General features: G+C 46.7%; 1 long non-coding RNA gene across 1 annotated transcript; it reads left to right on the forward strand.

The window, feature by feature from the left end:
• Positions 1 to 290: 290 nt before the first annotated feature.
• LOC134485871 (uncharacterized) lies at positions 291 to 5,049 on the forward strand. Its single transcript, XR_010064165.1, has 2 exons — positions 291 to 3,469; positions 3,641 to 5,049. It is a non-coding gene; the product is annotated as an uncharacterized LOC134485871 (long non-coding RNA).
• The last annotated feature ends 4,159 nt before the right edge of the window (positions 5,050 to 9,208 follow it).

The following is a 9,208-nucleotide window of genomic DNA, read 5'->3' on the forward strand; positions in this document are numbered from 1 at the left end:
AGATCCTCCACCCAGGGACCACCGACCACCCACTGGGAGGTAAGCCGGCCGGCGTCTGTCTGTCTGTCTGATTCTGTCTCATTCTGCCTTATTCTGTCTGTTCTGTGAGCGCTCAGCCAGGTCTGTTCTGTGAGCGCTCAGCCAGGTTCTGTGAGCGCTCAGCTGGGTCTGTTCTGTGAGCGCTCAGCCAGGTTCTGTGAGCGCTCAGCTAGGTCTGTTCTGTGAGCGCTCAGCCAGGTCTGTTCTGTGAGGGCTCAGCCAGGTTCTGTGAGTGCTCAGCCAGGTCTGTTCTGTGAGCGCTCAGCCAGGTCTGTTCTGTGAGCGCTCAGCCAGGTCTGTTCTGTGAGCGCTCAGCCAGGTCTGTTCTGTGAGCGCTCAGCCAGGTTGTTTGGAATTTGGGTGGGACGAAGAAGGAGCTGACAAGCTCGGACTTCTCGCCCCGCAGCCCTGGAAGACGTTCCAAGGGTGTTGGGGCCCGACTTTTCGGGGCCCAATCTGGGAGAGGAGAAAGATCCGGACTAACGGCACCTCTGTCTGTATTTTTGGCTTTCAGAGGGCCCCGGACCTTTGCCACCTCCATCTGACTTTTTGCTTTCAGTTTGGTACCAAAGCCGTGCAGCACGCCTGTCTGTTGTTTGTTTGACTGTTGGTGTTGTTTGTTTTCTCTGTGTCCTAATCTTCCTTAGAACTAACATGGGACAGTCCCTAACAATGCCCCTAAGTCTCACTCTTGATCATTGGGAAGACGTCCACGACCGGGCACACAACCAGTCCGTCGAGGTTAAAAAAAAAAAAAAAGGAAAATGACAGACTCTCTGCACATCCGAGTGGCCCACTTTCGGAGCGGGATGGCCAGTGAATGACACATTTAATAAGATCATTATTTTACAGGTTAAAGATTGGGTCGTCCACGGACATCCTGACCAGGTTTCTTATATTATCACTTGAGAGAGTCTCGCCTTAAACCCCCCCCTGGGCGGAACCCTTCATGGACCCGAATTGGCCTCCCCTCAACCCCCAGCCTGTCCCCTCGGCCCCGCCCGGTCCGCCTGCCACGTCTTCCTCTCTCTACCTTTGTGAAATCAGAGCCTTCTAAAAAAACCTGTCCTCCCGGCAGACCCAAACTCCCCTCTCATAGATCTTCTCTCTGACAGGCCCGGCTAAAACAGAGGAGGCAGAGCCGCCGGCCAGATCAGTTGCCGGGCCACAGTCTGATAAGGGTTTCTCCCCTGTCGCAGGGAGATTGCGCAATAAGCGCGAGGTGATGCCAGATACAACCTCCCAGGATTTCCCACTTAGACAGGGAACCGGTGGCCAGACCCAATACTGGCCGTTTTCAGCAGCTGACATTTACAATTGGAAACAACACAACCCTTCTTTCTCCAAAGATCCGGTGGCACTCACTGACCTAATAGAATCTGTTTTACTTACCCACCAGCCTACTTGGGATGACTGCCAACAGCTCTTACAGGCCCTCTTAACCTCAGAAAAAAAAAAAAAAACAAAAAAAAAAAAAACAAAGAGTGTTCCTAGAGGCCAAAAAGCATGTTCTGGGAGATGATGGGCGTCCCACCCAGCTGCCTGAGGACCAAACTGGGATTTTAATACAGCTGAAGGTAAGGGACACCTATGCCTTTATCGCCAGTTGCTTCTAGCGGGTCTCCGAGGGGCTATACGACGCCCTACTAATTTGGCTCAGGTAAAACAGGTATTACAGGAAGCAGGGGAAACTCCCTCCGCCTTTCTAGAGAGACTTAAGGAGGCCTACCGTATGTACACTCCCTATGACCCAGATGACCCAGGACAAATGACGAGTGTCTCTATGTCCTTCATCTGGCAGGCTGCTCCAGATATCAGGACTAAGTTACAGAGGTTAGAAAATTTACAGGGCTATACATTACAGGATTTACTTAAAGAAGCTGAAAAGATTTTTAATAAGAGAGAGATAAAAAAAAAAAACAAAGAATTGAGTCGAATCTTGGACGCCGTAGTTCAGGGCCAAGAAAGGAAGGGAGATAGGGGGGGAGCTCGAAAGGGGCTGAAGCTGGATAAAGATCAATGTGCCTATTACAAAGAGAAAGGGCACTGGGCCAGAGAGTGCCCCAAGAAGCCTGGCGGACCCCAAAAGCCTCGACCACGAACCTCCCTCTTGGCTCTAGATAAAGATTAGGGAGGTCAGGGCCAGGAGCCCCCCCTGAGCCCAGGGTAACGCTTAAAGTTGGGGGGCAGCCGGTTACTTTCCTGGTAGACACAGGAGCCCAGCATTCAGTCCTCACCCAAGCTTCAGGACAACTCAGCGACCGGACGGCCTGGGTACAAAGAGCTACTGGTGAGAAACAATACCGATGGACTACAGACCGCCGGGTTCAGCTGGCTACCGGTAAGGTGACCCATTCCTTCTTACATGTTCCGGACTGCCCGTACCCTCTGCTGGGCCGTGATCTGCTCACCAAACTAAAAGCACAAATTCATTTTGAGGAAGGAGGGGCCCAAATAACTGGCCCCCACGGAACTCCCCTTCAAGTTCTAACCCTATAAACCGGGACAGGACACTGGCTTGGGCAGAGACTGGTGGGATGGGGTTGGCGCTCCAACAGCCCCCCTTAATTACAACTCCAGTCTCCATAAAACAATACCCCCTGTCACATGAAGCTTATCAAGGTATAAGGCCTCACATTAGGAGGCTTCTAGATCAAGACATCCTAATCCCCTGCCGGTCGCCTTGAAATACGCCTCTTCTGCCTGTTAAGAAACCCGGCACTGGAGATTATAGGCCAGTACAAGACTTGAGAAAGGTCAACAAGAGGATAGAAGATATTCATCCGACTGTTCCAAACCCTTACAATTTGCTCAGTAACTGTTCATCGATGAGAAACAGGGGTATGCTAAAGGGGTCCTAACACAAAGGTTGGGACTCTGAAAACGCCCTGTGGCCTACCTGTCTAAGAAATTGGACCCTGTGGCCTCCGGCTGGCCACCGTGCCTAAAGATGGTGGCTGCTATTGCTGTCCTGATCAAGGACGCTGGAAAATTGACTTTGGGACAGCCACTCACCATCCTAGCACCCCACGCAGTGGAGGCCTTGGTAAAACAGCCCCCAGACCGCTGGCTCTCTAATTCTCACACCAAGCCTTGTTACTGGATGCAGAACGGGTTCAGTTTGGGCCCGTAGTCGCCCTCAATCCTGCCACCTTGCTTCCTCTACCAGAGGAGGCAAAACAGCATGACTGCCTACAAATCCTCGCAGAAGTACATGGAACCAGGCCGGACCTATCGGACCAGCCTCTTCAGAATGCTGACCACACATGGTACACGGATGACAACAGCTTCTTGGCAGAGGGAGAGCGAAAGGCTGGAGCTGCGGTCACTACGGAGGACAAAGTGATTTGGGCGAAAGCCCTGCCTGCTGGTACCTCCGCACAACGGGCTGAACTCATCGCCTTGACTCAGGCGTTCAAGATGACAAAAGGTAAGAGGCTAAATATATATACAGACAGCCGTTATGCCTTTGCCACGGCACACATCCACGGGGAGATCTACCGGAGGCGGGGCTGCTCACATCTGAGGGTAAAGATATGGCTAAAATTCTGGCCCTCTTAGAAGCCCTATTCTTGCCCAAAAGACTGAGTACATTGTCCAGGACACCAGAAAGGGCACAACCCAGAGGCACGAAGAAACCGGCTGGCCGATGCCACGGCGCGAAAAGCGGCCATGAGTAAACAAATCTTGCCCTTAAATAGCCCAGACCAACCCACGCCCCCACCAGTGGGACAAACCAGTTGGGTTTATGCCCATGAGGACATAGAGCTCCTAAAAAAATGGGGGCCATCTACCACCCTCAACTAAAACAGTGGGTCTACAAAGAAAAGACAGTTATGCCAATGAAAATGACTTTTGAATTGATCTCCTTTTTACATAAATTAACCCATTTGGGGTTTAAGAAGATAAAAACCTTACTAGATCGGGAAGAGATAAATCTGTTTTTTTTTTTTTTTTTTTGAATCGGGACAAAGCGATACAAAAGGTGACTGAGAGTTACAAAGCGTGCGCTCAGGTTAACCCGGAAAGGACCATGATTAGACAAGGAGTTCGTCCTAGGGGACACCGTCCCGACATCCATTGAGAAATTGATTTTACTGAAATTAAACCAGGTATATATGGATACAAGTATCTCCTAGTGTTTGTAGACACCTTCTCAGGATGGGTCAAAGCCTTCCCCACGAAACACGAGACTACAAAAATGGTCACCAAGAAGCTCCTCGAGGAAATCTTTCCCAGGTATGACATGCCTCAAGCGTTGGGGTCGGACAACGGGCCCGCTTTCGTCTCCCAAGTAAGTCAGTTGGTGGCCAAATTGTTGGGGATTAATTAAAAATTACATTGTGCCCAGAGTTCAGGTCAGGTAAAACACATAAATAGAACAATTAAGGAGACTTTATCCAAACTTACGCTTGCAACTGGCTCAAAGGATTGGGTGGCCCTCCTTCCCCTAGTTCTATATCGGGCCCGGAATACCCCGGGCCCCCATGGTCTAACTCCTTTTAAAATAATATATGGAGCACCACCCCCATTTGTCCATTTCTTTGATTCAAACATTGCTGATTTTGCTGACAGCCCTTCTCTGAGGGCCCATTTACAGGCCCTACAGATTGTGCAGAGAGACGTCTGGAGACCTTTGGCCGCTGCTTACCAGGACAAGCTTGAGCATCCGGTGGTGCCACACCCGTTCCAGATTGGAGACACCGTGTGGGTGCACAGACACCAGACCAAGAATCTGGAGCCACGGTGGAAAGGACCCTACACCGTCCTCCTGACTACCCCGACCGCCCTAAAGGTAGACGGAGTCTCGGCTTAGATCCACGCACCACACGTCAAGGCAGTCCGGTCTGAGGAATTGACTAATCACAACACTACACCCCAGACATGGAGAGTTCAGCGCACTCCAAACCCCTTAAAGTTAAAACTCCTACGTGGCTCCTCCTAGCCCTTTTGTGGCCTAGAGTCAGTGGGGGAATAAGCCCCCACCAGACAGAAATTTCTTGACCAAGTCGAGTGAAAGATTTCACTCAAAGTTAACAAAAAAAAAAATGGGGGAATGAAAGACCCCAGCTTAGCAGCAGTAACGCCATTTTGCAAGGCTGTACTTAAGATGACTGGTTCAGGGAAAGGTTAGAACACTGAGTACACAGCGGCTGCCAAGCAGGATGTGTTTGGTTGAAGGCCTGGCAACAGGACGACTTCGGTTGAGCACCTGACAATGAAAAAAAAAAGCCCCGGGAGAGGTCCCACACCCTGGTGGGGGGCCGAGTCAGTCGTTATGTTCCAAGAAGGTAGCTAAGAAACTTGCCCCCGGGCTGAACCCTTGGGGGGCCGAGTCAGCCGTTATGTTTCAGGAAGGTAGCTAGGAAACTTGCCCCCGGGCTAAACCCTTGCCATATTAGAATCCACCAATTATATCCCTGTAACCATGCATCTGCTTCTGTATGCTTGCTTCTGCTCCCCAAAATCCTATAAAAGCCCATCCTTGGTTCCGTGGGGCGCGCCAGTCCCCCGTGTGACTGAAGCGCCCGCAGGTGCCTGTGCCTGTGTATCCCGACAATAAACCAAATCCTCTTGCTGATTGCATCCTGTGGTGTCTCGGTCTGGTCTTTGGAGTTAGAGGATCTCCATCCCGAGGGAAAGTTCTCCCTGAGAGCTTTTCAAGAAGTTGGTGCCAGGAACTAGGGTATTGCTGTGATAGACCTGATCATGCTTTTGTTTGGAAGAATGTGGATTTAGGGACTTAGGATTTGGGAAGCCATGGAATGTTTTAAGAGGGGCTTAATGAGCTATCCTAGTAGGAATATGGAAGACTTTGTTGCTGTGAGTGATCTAAACTGTGCAGATCTAGCCCAAGAGGTTTCAGAGGAGAAGAATTTCAGTATGTGACATAGAGACCATTTTTTGTGGTATTTTGGTGAAGAATGTGGCTGCTTTGTCTCCTTGTTTGAAGAGTTTACTTGAGGCTGAGATAAAATTATTTATATTAATTGCATTGACAAAGGAAGTCTCACAAAAAGCCTAGCAGAGACTTTGTTTTCTGGTTTAATCTCAGGAAGAACATTTTAAACAATCATAGCAGGCTTAGAAAGGAAAAAGATATTTTAAAAAATGGTTTGAATATTAAAGGGGCACCAGGAAATGAAATGGAGCCTAATCTTGAGTTCTAGGTGATGGCAGATTAAGCGAGTGGGACTTTGGGGAAAGATCCTACTAGCTAAGTTTAAATCCAGGCATAGTGGTACACACCTTTAATCCCAGGTGACAGACATTCAGATCTCTGATCTCAAGGTCAACCTACAGAGCAAGTTCCAGAAAAGCCAAGCTTAGGCAGTAAAGGAGTTGGAAAACAGAAAGTTAGTGATAATGTAATAGAACAAGAGGGGGCTATGTTCCAGCTCCTGCAAGCAGCAAAACTCAGCAGCTTCAGCCATGTAATTCTGGCTTTACGGTGAAAAATAGAAGGAACTACTGGGACAATTGATGCTGGTTAGCTGTTGCTAAGAAATTAGAGGTGATTAAGAAGAGACCAGCATCACTGAGGTGAAATCTTCTGCCAAGTGTTTTCAGAGAGCACAAAGAGGCTGTGTTCCAGAGATAGCCAAGGTTGTACTTCATGTTGCAGCTGTACTTAGTAATGTGTAAGAGTCACTGAGGTGCTACTGGTTTTGAAGGCATGAAGGGATCATGAAGAGCAACTGAGGCTTGGCACTGTGAGAGGTCATGGAAAGTCATTAGTGAAGTGTAGCTTCAGTTGCAATTGACTGCTCAGGACTGAAGGGATCATGGAAATGATGTGAGGCTTAGCACCAGGAAGTAAGCCTATGAGAAGCTATTGGTGAACCCTAGTTGCAGCAGAAGACCCAAGTGTATTGATGATGCTAGTACCATGATATGATCACCAAGAACAACAGCAGCAGTGGAGTGGATCAACCTGAGCTTAGATTGCTACAGAAGGCAGAGATAAAGAAGTGACAGCAGCCTTACAAGGAGCTCAGAAGATCATGTGTGGATCCCAGACATTGGAACAAGAAACTGTAACTTTCAAGTTGCCTTGGAGACCCCAAGATGTTCAAGATGCCAGAGCCATGGGTTATGTGCTAAGGAAAGCTGTTAACAGAGTGGAACCAGCCCAGAAGAAAGAAGTTTGTTGCAGTCAACAAAGATGAAAAAGGAGTCGAAAAGCTGAAGACTGCTTCGACATCAGCCTTAGAGATGCAGAATTTGGAGGTTGCTTAGCTGGTTTCCTGTCTCGCTTTGGGAATTACAGTTAAGTGATTGGATGAATCTCAGAAAAGGCTTTGAACTTTGGACTTTTAACATTGTTGAGACTGCTATAGACTATGGGGACTTTGGAAGTTGGACTAATTTATTTTATTATTATTATTATTATTATTATTATTATTATTATTATTATTATATAGCTAGACATAGCCCCCATAGATTCATGTGTTTGAACAAGCCTATGGTGTTCAGGGAGTGGAATGTGATAGTTTGTATATGCTTGGCCCAGGGATGTGTGGCATTGTTGGAATAGGTGTGTCACTGTGGATGTGGGCTTTAAGACCCTCATCCTAGCTGCCTGGAAGTCAGTCTTCCACTAGCAGCTTTCAGATAAACATGTAGAACTCTCAGCTTTGCCTGCACCATGCCTGCCTGGATGCTGCCATGCTCCTATCTTGATGATAATGAACTGAACCTCTGAACCCATAAGCCAGCCCTAATTAAATGTCCTTTATAAGAGTTGCCTTGGTCATGATGTCTGTTCAGAGCAGTGAAACCCTACCTAAGACAGCAACCGTAGTTGAAACTGTGGTCGAAGATGGGGAGAAAACTATAGGAGTTGAGACAAAATAAAATCCAAAAGATATTCTCAGCATGAGGACTTTATTTTTTAAAATCTGAAGATAAATGTAACTATATTTCTTTCTTTCCATTTTCTCCCTCCAAACCCTTCCATGTATGTCCTTGCTCTCTCTCAAATTTCTGTCCTCTGGCTTATTATTCTTTAATTGTAGCACACACACACACACACACACACACACACACACACACACCTGTGTGCATGTATGCATATATAAAATTATATATATATAACATAATATATGTATCATGACATTTTTATAGAATAAAAGTGACTTAATAAAGAATTGTCCTCTCTGATGAAAAGGTCTTAGAGTAAAGTTCCAAACACTGAGAACCTATCCTCTTCTTCTGGGAGTGGACCTTGGCTACCTTTTCAAGGAGGTCTTGTCATATTTGATCTAATTACCCTCCTTGTGGTTGGCTTGTAAGCTACATCACTAGCAGACATGCTGCTTTTGCATTCTGATTGATTGCACAAGACTTCCCAACTTGCACACACGCACATGTGTATATTAAGGACATAAGTGTGATGGGGACACTAGAAAAAGGCAGTGAGCTTCAAGAGGAGGAGGAGTATAAGAGAAGATAGCAATGTGTGATCACCATTCATCAAATGCATTATAAGATCATAAAAATAAAGAGAAATAATTGCTAACAGCAGAAGAAAGGAAGTGCATCTCCATACTCCCACACTTGCTGGGTGCTTGGCACTGTAGATAGCCTCAGATGAGTTTAACTCAGGCCTTGAATCTGTGGCACAAAGTCTGGATTTTTCCTTCAGTTTCAGTCAGAAAACACAGAGTTTCTCTGAGGTAACTAATTTAACTGACCACCATTATTTTGCTCTTTTTTAAAAAATTGATGTTTAATCTGGTGTTTATGGTGCTTATAGTTTCTTGGGTTAAGAGAATATTTAAAGGGTTGAATTACAGAAGATTTTTACTTCTGGTTGCTATTACTAATAGCAATACTATAGATTTGTTTGTTGTTGTTTTATTGTTGGTTGAGCTACCACATTTTTCAAGAAATTAGCTTGACTCAAATCCTCAAGTTCAAACACTGTGCATATCACTCAGCTTGTCCCAGAGTTGACGGGAATTTGTGTACTAGAGTTTCATTCAAGGTTCATTAATTCAGAGTTCATAATACTCAGACATGCTATGCTGAACATTTATCTCTATAGCCACTATAAGGCAATGAGGCTTATAGTGCATAAGAAACAATCCTGTGCATAAGAAATAGGTTAACAGTGATGTCATGACTATCTTCTACAGTATTGCTATCCAGCTTTCAGGTCAGTAAT

The sequence above is a fragment of the Rattus norvegicus genome, chromosome 2 (genome assembly GCF_036323735.1).
Source record: "Rattus norvegicus strain BN/NHsdMcwi chromosome 2, GRCr8, whole genome shotgun sequence".
Classification (NCBI taxonomy): domain Eukaryota; kingdom Metazoa; phylum Chordata; class Mammalia; order Rodentia; family Muridae; genus Rattus; species Rattus norvegicus.